The sequence below is a fragment of the Pinus tabuliformis genome, chromosome X, assembly GCF_031772625.1.
Source record: "Pinus tabuliformis cultivar Carrire ecotype Pingquan chromosome X, CPIR1, whole genome shotgun sequence".
Lineage (NCBI taxonomy): Eukaryota > Viridiplantae > Streptophyta > Pinopsida > Pinales > Pinaceae > Pinus > Pinus tabuliformis.
In genome coordinates, this window is record NC_142308.1 from 1,316,093,865 (window position 1) to 1,316,109,853 (window position 15,989).

The 15,989-nt window shown below is 35.7% G+C and overlaps 1 pseudogene; it reads right to left on the minus strand.

The window, feature by feature from the left end:
• Window positions 1–4,358: 4,358 nt before the first annotated feature.
• Window positions 4,359–10,397, minus strand: LOC149144933 (GDSL esterase/lipase At5g45910-like; annotated as a pseudogene).
• Between the last annotated feature and the right edge of the window lie 5,592 nt (window positions 10,398–15,989).

Here is a 15,989-nt window from a genome sequence, read left to right on the forward strand (position 1 = left end):
AATATAAATTAAATAAATAATGATTAATACTTACAAAAATCAAAACACACACACATATTTCCAAAAGAAAAAAAACAGAGCTTCTTCATTAAAGTAAGAGAAGTTACACAGATCAAGAGAATGGCATATAACACCCAATCATAACGGAGATGAAACTTGTAACAAGACAATAAAAACATAAAAACTTAGAGCATTATCAAAGAGGACCAAGTAGGCCATGATAATACAAAACAAAAAACATGTAGCAACTTTGCGAGGCCGAGGCATGTTAGAAAAACAATCCATGAGCCCAATCAACCAAGAAAGCATAGCTCAAAAGACCTTGAATGAAGGATGGACCCATCAACCAAGAGCTCAAAAAACATTCTTCTAGGAGGGAGAGTAATCCCACGTTTAGAGAGAGAATCCACTTCCACATTCTATTCCTTGTAAATGTGGAGGAACGATATGTCAATGAAAGAAGAGTGAAGAATCGCGTGCCATCTGTAGTGGAACCTTAGTAGAACCTCTACAAAATTCTACTCCAGCATCCAATCAATGACAATTTTTTAATCAAGAGCGATCTTTACAGAGTCAACAACTAGCTAGACAATGCTTTGAAGTAATCCCCACAGTGCCATGACCTCTTCTCGATAGTTTGTGTTGCCACCATTTTTCTAAAAGCAGTGAAATTCCTTGCTTGGACAGATCTTTATGAAAGAAAGAAATAAATAAAGAAAATTATTTTTACATCCACAAGGCTAAAGATAACCTATGGGATAGATTGCTTCTTCATGTGGTTGATGTATTCAGCCTTTTTTCTGTGAAGCCTCACAATAAATGCTCCCAACTTCTTGAGAAACCCCTCCATAAATAGATTATCTCAAGAGCTAGCTGCCATCATATCTGCATAGCTTTCCCTGTTGTCTTTAAAGGCCTCACATTATAAAATGAAATGTTTTTCTATTTCTGCTTTTCTAGAAGAACAAAAAATGCATACTCTTTTCTCCCACACTTCTTTTGGCCTTTTCTAGGGCCCTATTTCGCAACGGAATTAATGAGAAATAGTCCTTAACTAAGAAATAATAACTTTGACTCACCAAGAGATATTGGCCTCTATGTATGCTTTTGGTTAATGCCTATGAGTGGGATTAAACATTTCAATATAGTATTTTTTCTTTCTTCCTAGCTCCTTATCCCAAGTATGATTATCGAACTTATCCATAGCAAAAGCATTTATCTTTTTGTTGTTTATGAGACACGTGTTCAAGAAAATATCCCATTTACTAAACCATTTGTTATTTTTCTGCATCAAAGTCACTTTTTTATTGCACAATATGTCATTAAACACAACCTTAGGCCATCTAACCTTTTCCATTTGATCAATTTTTTTTAAATACCTTATGACTCGCACCATAGCAATTTCTTCAATAGGATGAGCCCCTGTTTCACTTAACAAGATAACATAAGAACTAAACTTTATTATTGAATTTGTTTGTAATCAAATGCTTCTAAGTTTTCTCAATTTGTTTCCACCAAATGTCGGATGTACTTCTGGCCCATAGTTCACAACCATAGAGAATCACTGGAATCACTAGAAGCCCAAAAAAGGTTTGAGTGATTTCCGAGTCCCATAACTTTGCCTCTCTACACCCGTTTTGAAAAGCATAAAATGCTTTCCAACACCCGAAAGTTCTTTCCTTTCTACAACCATCCCATAGATTTTCATTGAAGTCAATTCCGATGTATTTGTAATCCACAACTTCTTCTAGATTGTTTCCTTCAAAGTATAACTTATGTTAGTTATGTTTTTTTTTATAGAGAAAATCACTACTTTCATTTTTCTAATATTGACTTGCATCCCCACACTTCTACAAAAAGGATCAAGGGACATTAAGTGCTCTTGCAAACCAATAGCCGATTTACCAATCAGAATAAGGTCATCTGCATAAAAAATAAGCCTTATAAAAAACTGTTCCAAATAGATACCAACACCCCATTGCAGATTCAACCATTCCTCAAGCTTGTCGATATATGAACGAAAAAGTGTAGGAGATAGTAGGAAACCTTTCTTGATGCTGATATCACTTCTAAAACTTTCAGAAATGCATGTTGGAGCTCTAATTTTGACTTTCACCTCTTCATACAACCTATGCACAACTATTATCAAATGTTTACCAACTCCAAGTTCCTCCATTCTATGCGAGAGCTTATCCCTAAGAGCCATGTCAAACGCTTTTCTGAAATCAATAAAGCATCAAAATACTTCTTCCTTTTTCTCCCAAACTTTTTCAATGATGTTCCTTAAAGTTATACAACGATCAATTGTGGAATGTTTAGGTCTAAAACTTGATTTCCCTTTAGCACGCTTATCTCTTTCTTCTACCGACTTGCTAATTTATTTTCTAGCATGCTTCCAAATAGCTTTGCAAACAAAGGGTTTATCATCATGGTCCTATAATTGGACGGATTATTGACATCACCGCTCTTGAAAACAGGTATTGCCAAACTAGTTGTCCAGTCTGTGGGGAGTCCTTATTGTATGATGTTGAAATTTTTTTGTATTGTGAGGTGGAAGAATCTTTGAGCCCCAGTTTAGATATTTTTCTTGGAGCTTAGCTACGTCTTTAGCTTTTCCAACACCCAACTTCTTGATACCCATCTCTACCTCTTGCACTGTGAAGAGTTCTGTATCAATGCTGACCAAGGGAGGAGGGTCAACCTTGGGATCCTTCTCATAGAGTTTTATTGCATAGTCAAACCATTCAGAAACTGTAATACTATTTCGAGTTTGTATCTTTCTCGGTTGGAGCTCCCTCCAAAATAATTTGGGATTATTTTTCTCATGGAAGATTAGTTCTTCCATCCTTGAAACCATGAATCAACATTTTTCTTGCTTAATAACTACTTGTGAGATTTGAGCTTTATGTTATCCTTGTTTCAATCCTTCCACAATTTCCTTGCCTCTTTTGCATTCTTCGTCAAACCAAGGATTAACCAGAAAGTAGTTTGTTTCAAACTTCTTAATTTTTGCTCTTTTTCACTCTGCAAATGCGCATTGAATTAAATGTGTTAATTCATGACTATGAAGGCCATGAATTGTGATTTTCTCCTTCTCAAAGAGCCTCTCTAGCATTGTTTTGAAGGTATTAGAATTTTTTAGCGTCAAAAGCATTCTTCCCTTTAGGACATTTTGTTGGACATGCTGAATTTTTTACTCTAATTGTTTCTTTCTAGTCCAAGAAAAACTTAAATAAATTGGCTTGTGATCTGATTTTAAGTCCCAAAGCTGATCTCCAATAAAAAATTCCTCCATTTTCTCACACAAACCATGCGAGCAAATTACATAATCTACCACACTTAATCCATTTTAAGTATTGCAAGTGAAATTACTGGACTTTGGCCATGTTTTAAGGTTGCAAATGGATCTTTGTGGTCAAGCCCTCTACATTTGTAGATTTTTGAAACTTGCGGTGCAAAATATCATGTTGCAAGCCCCATCAAAGAAGCCAAAGGGATAATAAGACTCCAACTCTTGAAATTGGACAAAACACCGATCAGACCTAGGAGACCTAGGAGACCAAGGGGCAATCTCAAGGAAATAACCGATGATTTTGATACAAGAGAAATAGTATTCAGAAATCCAATATCTGCCATTTATAATAGCAATCAAAATACAGTTATGTACCATTTGCAATATTCAAAGACAAGATGATTTCATTCACTAGATTATATCATAATTTTTTATTTTTGAAATCATCATTATAAAAACCTTATTCCAAAATAAAGCACCAACTAACCTAACTAATATGCTTCCATCTCACTCTCAGCCTTGAAACTTTTGATATTTCCATTTTGAAAGCCTTATTTCAAAATAAAGCACCAACTAACCTAACTAATATGCTGCCATCTCACTCTCAACCTTTGATATTTCCATTTTGACAGAATTTTACTAACCGCAAATCCTGTAGAATCCTCTGCGGTTTAGAGTCCTATAAGCAGCCATGTACATTTTAGTAATCAGGAATCCTAACATACTTCCACTACTGTCTGTTGGCATATTTGGAAGTTTATCACGCTTCTTCACGTGCGTGTGGCCTGCCCGTTAGCTTCATGTTCTAAGCGGACAAATAACTTTTATGGCATACACTATAATGGTGATTTGGAACTGAACTCTGTTTCGATAATTTTAGTTAGGTACAAAAATAAATAAATAAACCAAATAAGTGTTTATACAAGAGTGCGTTTTATCCACGTAGTCAGACTGAACTGTATTCACAAATATATATCTATATATATATATCGACATTCCAACTCTTAAATCTTTTCAAAAGTGTAATCTAAACCAATTAATATTACCTTGGAAGCATGAGAAACTCCTAAGCACTCACAACCATGTAATCATGTACTTTGTGCATGTTCCGTCCCTTCAAAAACTTATGCAACAAACCCAGTAAAACTGTGACGAAATCCAGGGGATATGTTATTTCATTGGTATAAAGGAAAATCTTTACATTGAGTTTACAGTTAATTCCTTGGTTGAGGGTGGCGTTCAGAGCTAGAGCTCGAGGGGGAGTTATGCAGCTCCCGTCCAGGAACAATTTGGCTATCTTTCCGTAAGCAGCATCCGTCAAATGAACACCATCCCAATTGAAATATTGTTGAGGATTTGCACATGCAACTGCTCGTCCTACACCGCACCACATACTCAGATTGAAATTATATCGACCATCAGCTCCACAACATGTCCGTAGAACATTTTTCTGCAGCCCTGTATCCACGGACTCACCCGCGTTGCATTCCATTCCATTGAACGAAATGAGTGGAAATGGCACGAAGTGAAATGAATTAATTCGAGTTTTGATCAAAATTGGGAATATGTCAAAATTCATTACTGTTGAGAGCTATAAATCCTGCAATTTAATTTTTCTCCCTTTGTTTAATTTTCTTACCGAAGGACTGTGGAGACTTTAAAACATTGAGGGCCGCTCCGTAATAGTCTGCAAACACAAATTTAACTTGTGGATGTTGAAATTGCAATTGTGTAACTCGCGCTCTGAGAAGATGATTGCCCTTACTGGCGAAATTGTTGAACCTTTGCAGACACCCCTGTTTGTCCAGCGGTTCTCCATTTCGTGATGAAGCTGAAGCATATAGTGGTAAATATGACGGTGAACAGCCAATGGGTAAGTTATTCTGAACTAAAATCTTCCTTGCGCCGCCCACTGTAATGAGTGTCTGCAACAAACTCACAACACAATAAAGAGCTGACATGTACAGACTTTGGATTTAATGAATCAAATAAAAATGATTAAGACTCAAACTCACGCTAACCCTAATCAGTGTCTGCAACCAAATACCCATCACAGCCAGCAGCTGGTATGTATAGACATATCCTTGGATTTAATGAATCAAATGAGATTTAACAAGGCTGAAAGTCACCTTGAGCGCTTTCGCGATCTTTTCCACTACTAAACGGATGAAGGTATGCATTTCTTTCATTGGCCGACCCTGAAAGAATTGAATAGTTGCAATCGTTTCCGCCGATCTCCCCCATCAGAAACAACCATTCGCAAAATGCTTGTCACAGTCTGCATTATATAATTCATTGAGGAGCAGAGCAAACAACTATGCTCCAATCATAACTCAAGTTGATGAGTTCGAAAAGGTTGAATTCATAAAGTATAAACTCATATGAACTCTCGATACAGAGGTAACAGTACTCCAATCATAACTCAAGTTGATGAGTTCGAAAAGGTTGAATTCATAAAGTATAAACTCATATGAACTCTCGATACAGAGGTAACAGTAGAGGCACTGTTTGAATCATTTTTTTATGGTGGAAATTGATTCATCCCCATCAAAAACTTGTGGACCACTTAAAATTTTGTTGTTTAACAATTATAATTTGGATATATAAAAATCTTTTTTCTCAAAATATAAACAAAATCTCCATGACTTTCCAAACAAAAAAAGCAATCTCAGACGAAAAAAATATAAAATAAAATTTAATTGCACATAATTTACCAGTAATGGCATATTTTCAAATGTATAATAAAGTCAACATTATTATAAATTATACATGAGTTCTCATAGATTTAAATGTATAATACATTCTGAGTTTTATTTGGCTCACAGTATGAGGTTCGCGTAATTCTCTCCGTCATGCCTCTTAAAATAGAAGTAAAAACTAAACAAATATGTTTTAAATAAAAAAAAAAAATATCGGTTAGATTAGGTTGTAAAGTAATTAGAAATTTTTATAGTAAATTTTTTATTTAGTTTTATATATTGTATTTAGTATTTAAAAATAAAATTTAAATAATGAAAAATAACATATTATATTTTACACTTGGATGCGGGTGGCATTCAACGTCATTAATGGAAAGCCGCACAATGCAGGCAGCTGGCCTGGCAGATGGCTGGCGGACGGTCCTCACGACATGCGCCTCGGGCTGGAAAATTGGTTTAAGGGCAGGTGAAATTAATTCAGAACAGTCTGGAATGATGGTCTTGCAGTCAGGCATTAATGCGCGCCTGGTTTATGTGCAAACAGGTCGGTTTATTTGTATGGATCCGTTCATTGCTCATGTCTTAGTTACTGGTTCTATTTATCGTGGAGCAGAACCTCTCCCGCACTCCTACTTGGTCCTTCGAATTTGGTTGCTCGCTTGGGTTTGGAATCTCTCTGGAATCTTCTGCGCTCAAATTGTAATCGGCTTGCTTTGCCTCAATCCCTCTCTCAGTCCATCAGCACTCCTGAGTATGCCTCGATGCCGAGGTATCCCGCGCAGAGGTAGCCACACCGGGAACAGAGGCCGCCCCTCTCGTCCTGCTCCACAGAATGTTGTCCCCATAGCCTCAACCTCCCCTTCTTGTCCGCCCCTGGGTCAAGCTGGGTCTCTCCCGCATAATTCCTTCCGGACCTCCAGGTTTACTTATCACAGCAGGCTCAACAGGCCCGTATTGACAGCAAGCATCACCATTATTCTCGCGGAGGAGGAGAATAATCATGTCAGCTTGGCTCCAACCACTTCCTCCCACTCTCAGGAAGACAGTGTTCTGCAGGGATGGTATTCCATGCGGACAATATGTAGGACGACACCCCTGTTTCTGAAGTGCCTCAGCAGCCCGTCGATCCGACTCAGAGCGAAATTTTGGCCTGTGGGCCGTCTCAGCGTGCAGGTTGCATTCTTAATCTGGTGACCACTCCTGAAGGCGGAGCAGAAGGACATGATGAAAGGGGCTTCGTCACCTGGGTAGCCTCTTCCAGCCAGGTGGAGAGGGACACGCCGGACTCGCCGCAGCATGCAGACTAAACCTGTCTCTTCACTGTCGGGTGGCCTTCTTGCCTATGTGCTGTGCAATTTTGATTTCGTGTCGTTGTTTCTGAGTTTATGTGTCTCTGTCTGGTTCATGATCTTGTTACAGGACGTGGCAACTGCCAATATGGGTTCTATTTTTTGTTATAACTATGGCTATGCTGGTTACTTTTGTGCTTTTTTGGTCAATGGGGGGATGACGGAATTAGTCCTGGTAAAATCTTTCAGTGTGTCAAGGCCCAAATACAAAATTTTGAAGTCTGTACTGTGAATTTGGCAGAAAGCCTGAACTGTAATATCTCTGAGTTTCTGGTTGAGGAATGGCCTCGGCCTCCTCTGAGGTCTTGACCTCATTGTATATATCTTTTTTTCTTTTTTAATGGAATTAGTATTTACGGAGAAAAAAAACATATTATATTTTACACTTTAAAAAAGTTTCCAAGATAAATCTATATTGATAATAAATACCATGAAATTATGATATATTTAAATATATAACAAATTCACAATTATAATAAATTATAAATGAACTCTGATAACAATACATTCCTACTAATAATGAATTCATATTAATATGTTATAGATGCGTATTAAAAAAAAATGAATCTATAAAATAATAATCTATACCAATAAGAAATTGAAATAATAAGAAAAATATTAAACTGCTGGTTATCAATTAATATATTTAAAGACAAAGGTTATATATTAACCTTCATATAAATAATAGTTTTTTTTTTAAGTTATATTTTTATTTTATAATCCATAGGAAATAATTACATATTTTTTATAATATCTATATCTATATATATATATATATAGTAAGTTTAGTAGGATTTTAGGATTTTGTTTTATAGGTTTATTATTTACTTTGCTACGAGAAAGATAACACAAGATTCAAACTCAAGATCTCCAATTCATAAGACTTTATGCCACTACCATCACCACTTAAATATTTAATATATATTTTAAATAAAATTTATTAGTATTAGGGAATAAAAGATACACATATCTACCTCATATGAAATATAATACTTATATTTACTATAAAATGCAGATTCTACTTCTCTTAATTTAAAAACTTAAATATATATATATATATATATATATATATATATATATATATATTCACTTAAACAATATTATACTTAATTACAAAATAAAATATTCAATGATAGAAACAATAGATAAACAAATATGTATTTTCTTTTATAAATATTTTATATAAAAGGAAAATTAAAACCTTTTACTTAATATCAATATTAGAAAATCTTATTATAATCAAAATTAAAGCATTTTTTTTTAAATGGCATATACAATAAGAATTATAGCTTTAGGCATAGCAGGTTAGGTTGCGGACCTACAGCTTTATGCATGGTAGGTTAGTTGCGGACCTACAGATGAAATGATTTAATGTTAATGAAATTATCAATGCCGATGCAATGATGTTAATGAAATTAACAATGGGTAGCACTAAGAAATTAATGATTAGTGATAAAGTAAAACATCTAAGCAAATGCAAGTGAAACAAGCTATTTGGTTTCACTGAAACAAATTGTTTGGTGACAAGAAATAAGAAACGCAGAAAAAGAAGTGGCAGTACCTCCTTGGTAGTTTTCACATATCTTGATTCTTTGCGTTAGAAACCAATTAATCTGAATATCCAGTGAATACGGCGTCAAAAGCGGCCCTATATTCCTCACTTTGAAGAAATCAGCCTTCAAGGCTGTGGCTCCAGCCACTGCGAAGTTAACACCAGTGGCGGCGACTTTTGAAGTATTTCTTACCCTCAGATACGGTTCTAAGAACGGCAGACGGAAAGCTTGTGCTGCAAAACAAAATTTTACGAAATGAAAATGAAATTGAACAGACAAGAACATATATAAACATTAAGAAACCCAATTATTTTCAGAAGGTTTGAACTACGGACCGATGTAATCTACGATCAATCGCCCATCTCAGCACCGGCCTGTAGCTTTGCGAAAATATGTTTCGCCGTAAGGCAGATTGGCAAAATTTAGTTGGCTCAAATTACGCCCCCCAGCAACTGCTGCCGCTAACAAGTTCCCCGTATCTGCTAGAGAATCTCCAAAACTGTAAACGGCGCTGTAACAGCCACCCACTTTTCCAACAACAGCATAACTTCTGGCTGAATGCTGCAGGAACAATATTATCACTGGAAATAACACAATATTCAGATTTATAAACTTCATTCTCAACAATATTATCACATACAATATCAGGATTCGCCAACTTTATGCTGGCATGTTTCTCTCAATCTTTCCTATTATAATATGAATCAGAAAATTAAAAAAAACCCGACTGGTATAATAATCTTCGGGCAGTATTTTTCTTAAAGATTGTCAAAGATTGAAAAATGAGAAATCAAAGCTTCTAAAAAAGGAGGCCAATGTGCGATTAAAGTTTCTTTTAAGTATCGTTTTCTTAAAGAATAAAGAATGAGAAATTAAAGCTATTCAAAATACACGACTGTCCTAATAATATTCATTAAACAATTGTTTTTCTTAAAGAAGAATGAGAAATCAAAGCAACATAGTATAAACAATGCAATTGCTTTCCTCTCCTACTGAATATATCAAGGCATGGTCAGCAATTTCGGTGCGACATAATTATAGAGTATGAGTGAGCCTAACAGAAAAATATTTGCTTGCAAAGTCATATGTTCGAATTCACAAGATAGAATATACGCATCTCCCTGAAAAAATTGTGGAATAAAAGAACAAATAATTCAGCTAAATTCACTAACTTCCATTCCTCAAATTCCCTGACTACAACGATGACGTTTCAGCCTTCTATCTTCCGTTAAAAATCATAGCACATGCCAAAGTAACGAGGAGCCCACTTTGGTTGAACACATTTTCCATATCTTCCTTTCCTGAAATTTGCTAGTGGCAAGGATGACGCGTCAACCTTAGCTTATTTGCTAGGGCAGTTCCTATTTCCAACCCTATTGTATTATAAATGCTCCCTTACATCACTGTCATTCTTGGGCATAGACTGTAGTACAAGCACGCTGACACACCTGAATATTTCTGAACAAACGCTTTCCGGTAAAACCTTACCATGGATAACCGCCATGTACAATACATAAAACTATACCATGCTATGCTATGCATCTGGACGCACATCTGCGATGTGATGAGCTGAGCATGTATGTTATGCATGTTGCTCCATGTTAACCTAACAATTCAAATTCAAATTCGAACTGGTGAACCCGCCCCGCCCAAGTTCGAAATTTGAACTGGTGAACCCGCCCTGCCCAAATTCAAATTCAAGCCCAAATTCAAAATTTGAACATCGATAATTATTTCAAGTCGTCTGGCATCATAGTTCAGGGTGGGCACGAGACATACATCCGGAATTCCTTCCTGGGGCAGCGCATTACCGCCGGCGGAAGCCCCGACGAGAAGAAATTCAGCGGTGTGGGCATAAGTCTCATGGGCAGCGTAACAGACGTTGTCATCTTTTCGGCTACTGTGGGGATTGCAGTGACAGGTCAAGCCAATATCCTCATAGGAGTTCACTGTTATAACAAGGTCATGCGCTTCGGAGGAGTTGGAATCAAACTAAAGCTCTGTGGATTGACTCAGACGAGGAACATCGGTTGTTATTTGGATTATACCGCCATTGTCGCAGAGGATCCTGTGCAGCTTGATATTACCAATAGTTTATTTATTGAGGATGCCAACCTGGTGCTGAAATCAACACTTGCCAAGCACGCCAATATTCTTACCCTCCGCATATTCCATAACCAAATATTCAAGAAATGAAAAGGCTTCCTGTTGTCCCACTATAAAAGGTTCGTCGATAAGCTTCATCTCTGAACAGTCGGTTAGAGCAGGACCGCCATGGGAACTGCTTGCAGAACGGAGGTTGTGCTTCTAATGTTTCCTTAATTTGCTGAAGTCCCTGTTGGAGGTTCTGAGTTTGTTCCTCTAATAGCTCTGGAAGTTGGGCAAACTCAACCAAAGGAGACAATTTGAGATGCTCTTTGATGTGTAAAATCAAATCATAGATCTTCCTGCTGGTTTGATAAAGTTACACATGATTGGTATTGTGCAACGTCATCAAATCATAGATCTTCATGCTGGTTTTATAACATTACACATGATTGGTATTGTGCTATGTCCTGCCACCTATGATGCTTCTTGGAGAAGGGCATCCAAATATTTAAGACATATACTCACAGAGGAACCCTTATCATTCTTGTTCTTCTTTATTGCTTGGCGGTCTCTCTAGATCTGCTTAACAATAGGCTTTATTTTCATTACGACATCTTTTAGAGGCACCAATTATTTCCTGCAGCGAACTGCAATGTCTATGGGATCCATGATCTGTTGGATTACTTTGTCGATACCCACACCAATTTGAAGTTAGCATCCAGCAGTGGGCACATCTATTTTTGTTTTTTCTTCTTTTTAAAATGGTTTTGATCCTGAGCGTGAGAGATAATGATTTTGAAAAGTTATTCAATTTATAAATTAGGAGTAATATTTACAATGAGATTTATATATAAATTAAATTTTTCTTCTTTTTAAAATGGTTTTGATCCTGAGCGTGAGAGATAATGATTTTGAAAAGTTATTCAATTTATAAATTAGGAGTAATATTTACAATGAGATTTATATATAAATTAAATTTGAGTAGGAATTAGTTGTAGATAAAGACGTCCTCGTTCCCTAGAGCAAGCGATCGCAAACACTGTTTAGAGCCAATTCCCATTGCCTTTGTGGAGGCTTTGGAAAATAACGTCTAACACAAATCACAATGCAGATCAAGTCAGTGATTATTTATATTATTTTGGTCTTCCAAGGGATAACAGTGCAATTTTTTTTATGTATTTTCTGATTCTTTGGTTTCACCTTTGAAATAAGAGCCAACAAATTTAATTTCGAAAAAGCTTTCAATTTTAGTTTTGAATTTCCCAGTGATTTCATTTCATTTTAAAATTTAAAGCTTTCAGATGGTTTCACGTTTGGAATGAATAATGGATGGAGAATTGAATTTCTGAAAGCTTTCAATCTTAATTGACGAGGGAGAATGTTTAGAAGATTTGTAATTTGAAGTGAGCATCTTCTAACCTCACGGAAAAGAGTGGACACATCTCGTTTCGTTCTTCTATGTCATTTTAATCCGTAGCGTGAGGAAGATCGTTCCGTATAGAAATTAGGGACAGCCCGGTCGAGTTAATGTATACCATGATTATTATATATATTCTAAATTAGAAAAAGAAAAGGGTAGACACGTTTCCAAGTCATTTCCAATTTTTTATTTTTGATTTGAATTCTACCATGATTATTAATATATATTCTGATTTAGAAAAAACGAAGTCTCAACCCATTTTAAGTCATTTTCGATTTGTGATTTTTGAAAAATTATTCTCTCTGCCCATCCTTTTGCCCTTCTCATTTAAAAAGGAATTATCATATAATCCAACAGATTTGGAAAAGTTATTCCATGTTATTCCATTTTCTTGTTAAATGAAATTTCTGGTATTTATTTATTTTATTTTTATTTTATTTTATTTTATTTTAAAGCATGATATCAAATTAAGTTATTCTATTTTTTTTTAAATGAAATTTCTGGTCATGTTTTTCCTTTTTTGTTTTTCAAATAATAACATGGTATAAAACTATATTGAGGTTAAGAGTTATTTAGTTATTTTTGTTTTTAATTACATTTAATATGAAAAATTAAAATTAATGTAAAAATTTATTTAAAATTTTTTATTTATTTTTAAATAAGGAGTATAGTTTAAAATTGTATTTAGATTAATGAGATATTTCGTTATTTTTAATTATGTTTAAAATAAGGAATGATAATTAATGGATATATTTCATGAATACCTATAATAATTATGTTATATCTTCTAATATTTTATTAGAAATAAATATTCAATTGGGATTATCTTACACGCTTCACTAGAACTATTTTGAAAAAGCACCCTTGTGCTAATATAGTTGTGGATTATTTCTTGAAAGCTCATAGACAACCAATTTCTACTCTTTTTTTTAATTTCTTATTATAAATGATCAATAAATAATTTACTTAGTATTTAAGGCAACTGATTAAAGTAAGTAAAGGTGTAGATTTAATTATATTAGATATGGACACCTCTTTCTCACACACGTATCATTTTCATTCTTTTTTCTTTTTTCTTTTTTAATTGAGAAATGCATTTATTTTGACAAATGGAATGGTTATGTTTATTATATTTCTTTATAAAAATTATTATTATATAAATTATGAATTTAAATAAATGTAATGATAATGTTTTTAGCAAAATTTATAATATTATATTTTGTAAAATCGGATGGATTTTATATTTTACATCTAAATTAATTTCATATTTTTTATATTTTAAAATATCTATAAAACAAATCTATATTAAATATGGATGTAGAAAATTGTACACATATATTAATTTTTCCATAATTATATGGATTTTGAATTATTTTTAAATGATATTTTTTAAGAAGAAAGTATAAGATAATTGTTTGTATTGCTGCAATATTTCCATTTAAATGAGGAATAAATACGTAAAAATTGTGGACAAGGAATACAATTGTGAGGCTAATTTCACAAAGAAAATTGATTGTTTTTTATTTTTAAAATAATAAAATTAGAAAAAACCAAACCTTATATGTAAAGAATTGGTGCAACATTTAAAACTATTAACATAATGAAAATTTATATTTTTTACCATGTAAAGCTCACTATGAAGTAAGTCAAAATATAATCTCTCAAGGTAACTATCTAGTAGCTCAAAACATAATTTTTCGTTAAATTTATAAGAGAGACATTCATCATTGAATTTTTACATTAATAATTTTATGGCAAGAAAAATAAAATATAAATTAATATCTCTTTTACAAATTACAAATTTGTTATTTATATAAACACATATATGTATGCTTGCAATTTCACCAATTATGAATATTTGTAACATGTTGTATTAGTTCAATTATGAATATTTGTAACATGTTATATATATTTTTTTTTATCTGTAAATGCTAAATCTATTAATAAAAGAGAATTATTTACAATGAGGTCGAAACCTCAGAGGTAGCCATTGCTAACCCCGTCCAAAAACTCATGGATTTGACTCTTCAAGCTTTGAGCTTGGATTACAAAAATGGTTTCTGCGCTGCCATTCTGGACAGATGAACAAAGGAACAGTACAATATCATTCGTGCTTGGATGACAAAAAGACAGTTTGAGCAATTGGCAAATGAAGGCCCTGGAGCAGGCTCTTCCCAGAGAGGCTCTATGATGCTTCAAGAACAAAATTTGATTTCCAACCATGTCAAAATGAAGTCGAACTGACCATTCAGAACAGAGAGACAAATGTTTAACCAGATTGAGTTGGAGAAGCCAGCGCATCGTCACTCTCTGGGCTGGGAGAAGGAAGCCAAGTAACCATGCCGTCCTTGTCAAACACAGGCGTGCCATCCGGGTGAGTGACCAAATGCAGCCGTCCAGAATAAATTTGAGCCGGTTTGCGGGCAACTGCCTTCTCCGGTGCGGGAGGATCTTCTTTCTGGATCACATTGTCTACAGGCTGCTGCAAAATCGGCTCAGGAGCAATCTGATGCTGGTTTTCTGCTGGAGGATCCTCCTGCATGTGATCAGCTTGAAAGACCACGCCCGACATATCCCCAAACAGCACATTAGCTTCTGCGTTGACAGTCGGCAGAGGAGGAGAAGGGCTAAGCGTGCTATTGGGTTCTTCGGAGACAGAGATGGTGAAATTTACAATAACAAAGGGCTTATTGAGACCGCTCTGGAACAGAAATCTAGATGACTGCTGAGAGTTCATCGGGATGGCATTGTGCAGATTCAGAGGCCTGGGAGAGGGAAGAGCAACGGTTAAAGGTTCCACCGCTTCCGGGGCTGGACGAAAGGACTGCCCTTTGGTGCCAGAGTGGCTACCACGGTGGGAGATACCCCTAGGACGAGGCATGATGAGCAGAGTCGACAGGACACCAACAACACAGAAAATGACAGACGTAGGACGAGAAACGCAGATCAGAAAGTAATCAATGGACGCTCTGGGAAGGGCTGAGACATACCATCGCATAATCAAAGCCAGCGCGAACAGGTTAAAAGAGCAGCTTAGACAAATTCCCCATAGACTAGACCCAATCGACCTGCTGCTGCCCTGAGCCTGGCAATTGACTGCATTCCAAGCCCAAGCGACTTGCCAAGTTCGCAGAGCCGAACTGGTTATTGAGAACCTCATTGCATTCGAATAAGCCCAGCTCTTGACATATACCCAAAACACATTAATGGCAGAATAACTGCAGGTCGACTTCACATTTAAGTCCCCCACCTTGGTATATAGACTCCCACCTGCTCCGTGCGGCCTAGTGCGTGACAGCACGCGATAGAAGCCGCCAAACGTCCACCTCTCTCTGCTTGGCATCATGACAAAGGTCGCTCACCCGCATCCGGGTGCTGGTGCCTTATCTGAGTCTGCTCCTGAGTGACAATTTCCTGGATTTGAGCACTTTGATCCTTGGAGTTGAGGCTTGCGGTTGTACCTTCAAAGAAGCCGTTCTCTGCATCCGCTCCAAAGTTTGCTAGTAGATCCGCAAGCTTGTTTCCTTCCCTTCGTGTGTGTTTGAAAACTATTGCTCGATATTGGTTAAGCCAATGAGTAATTAGCTC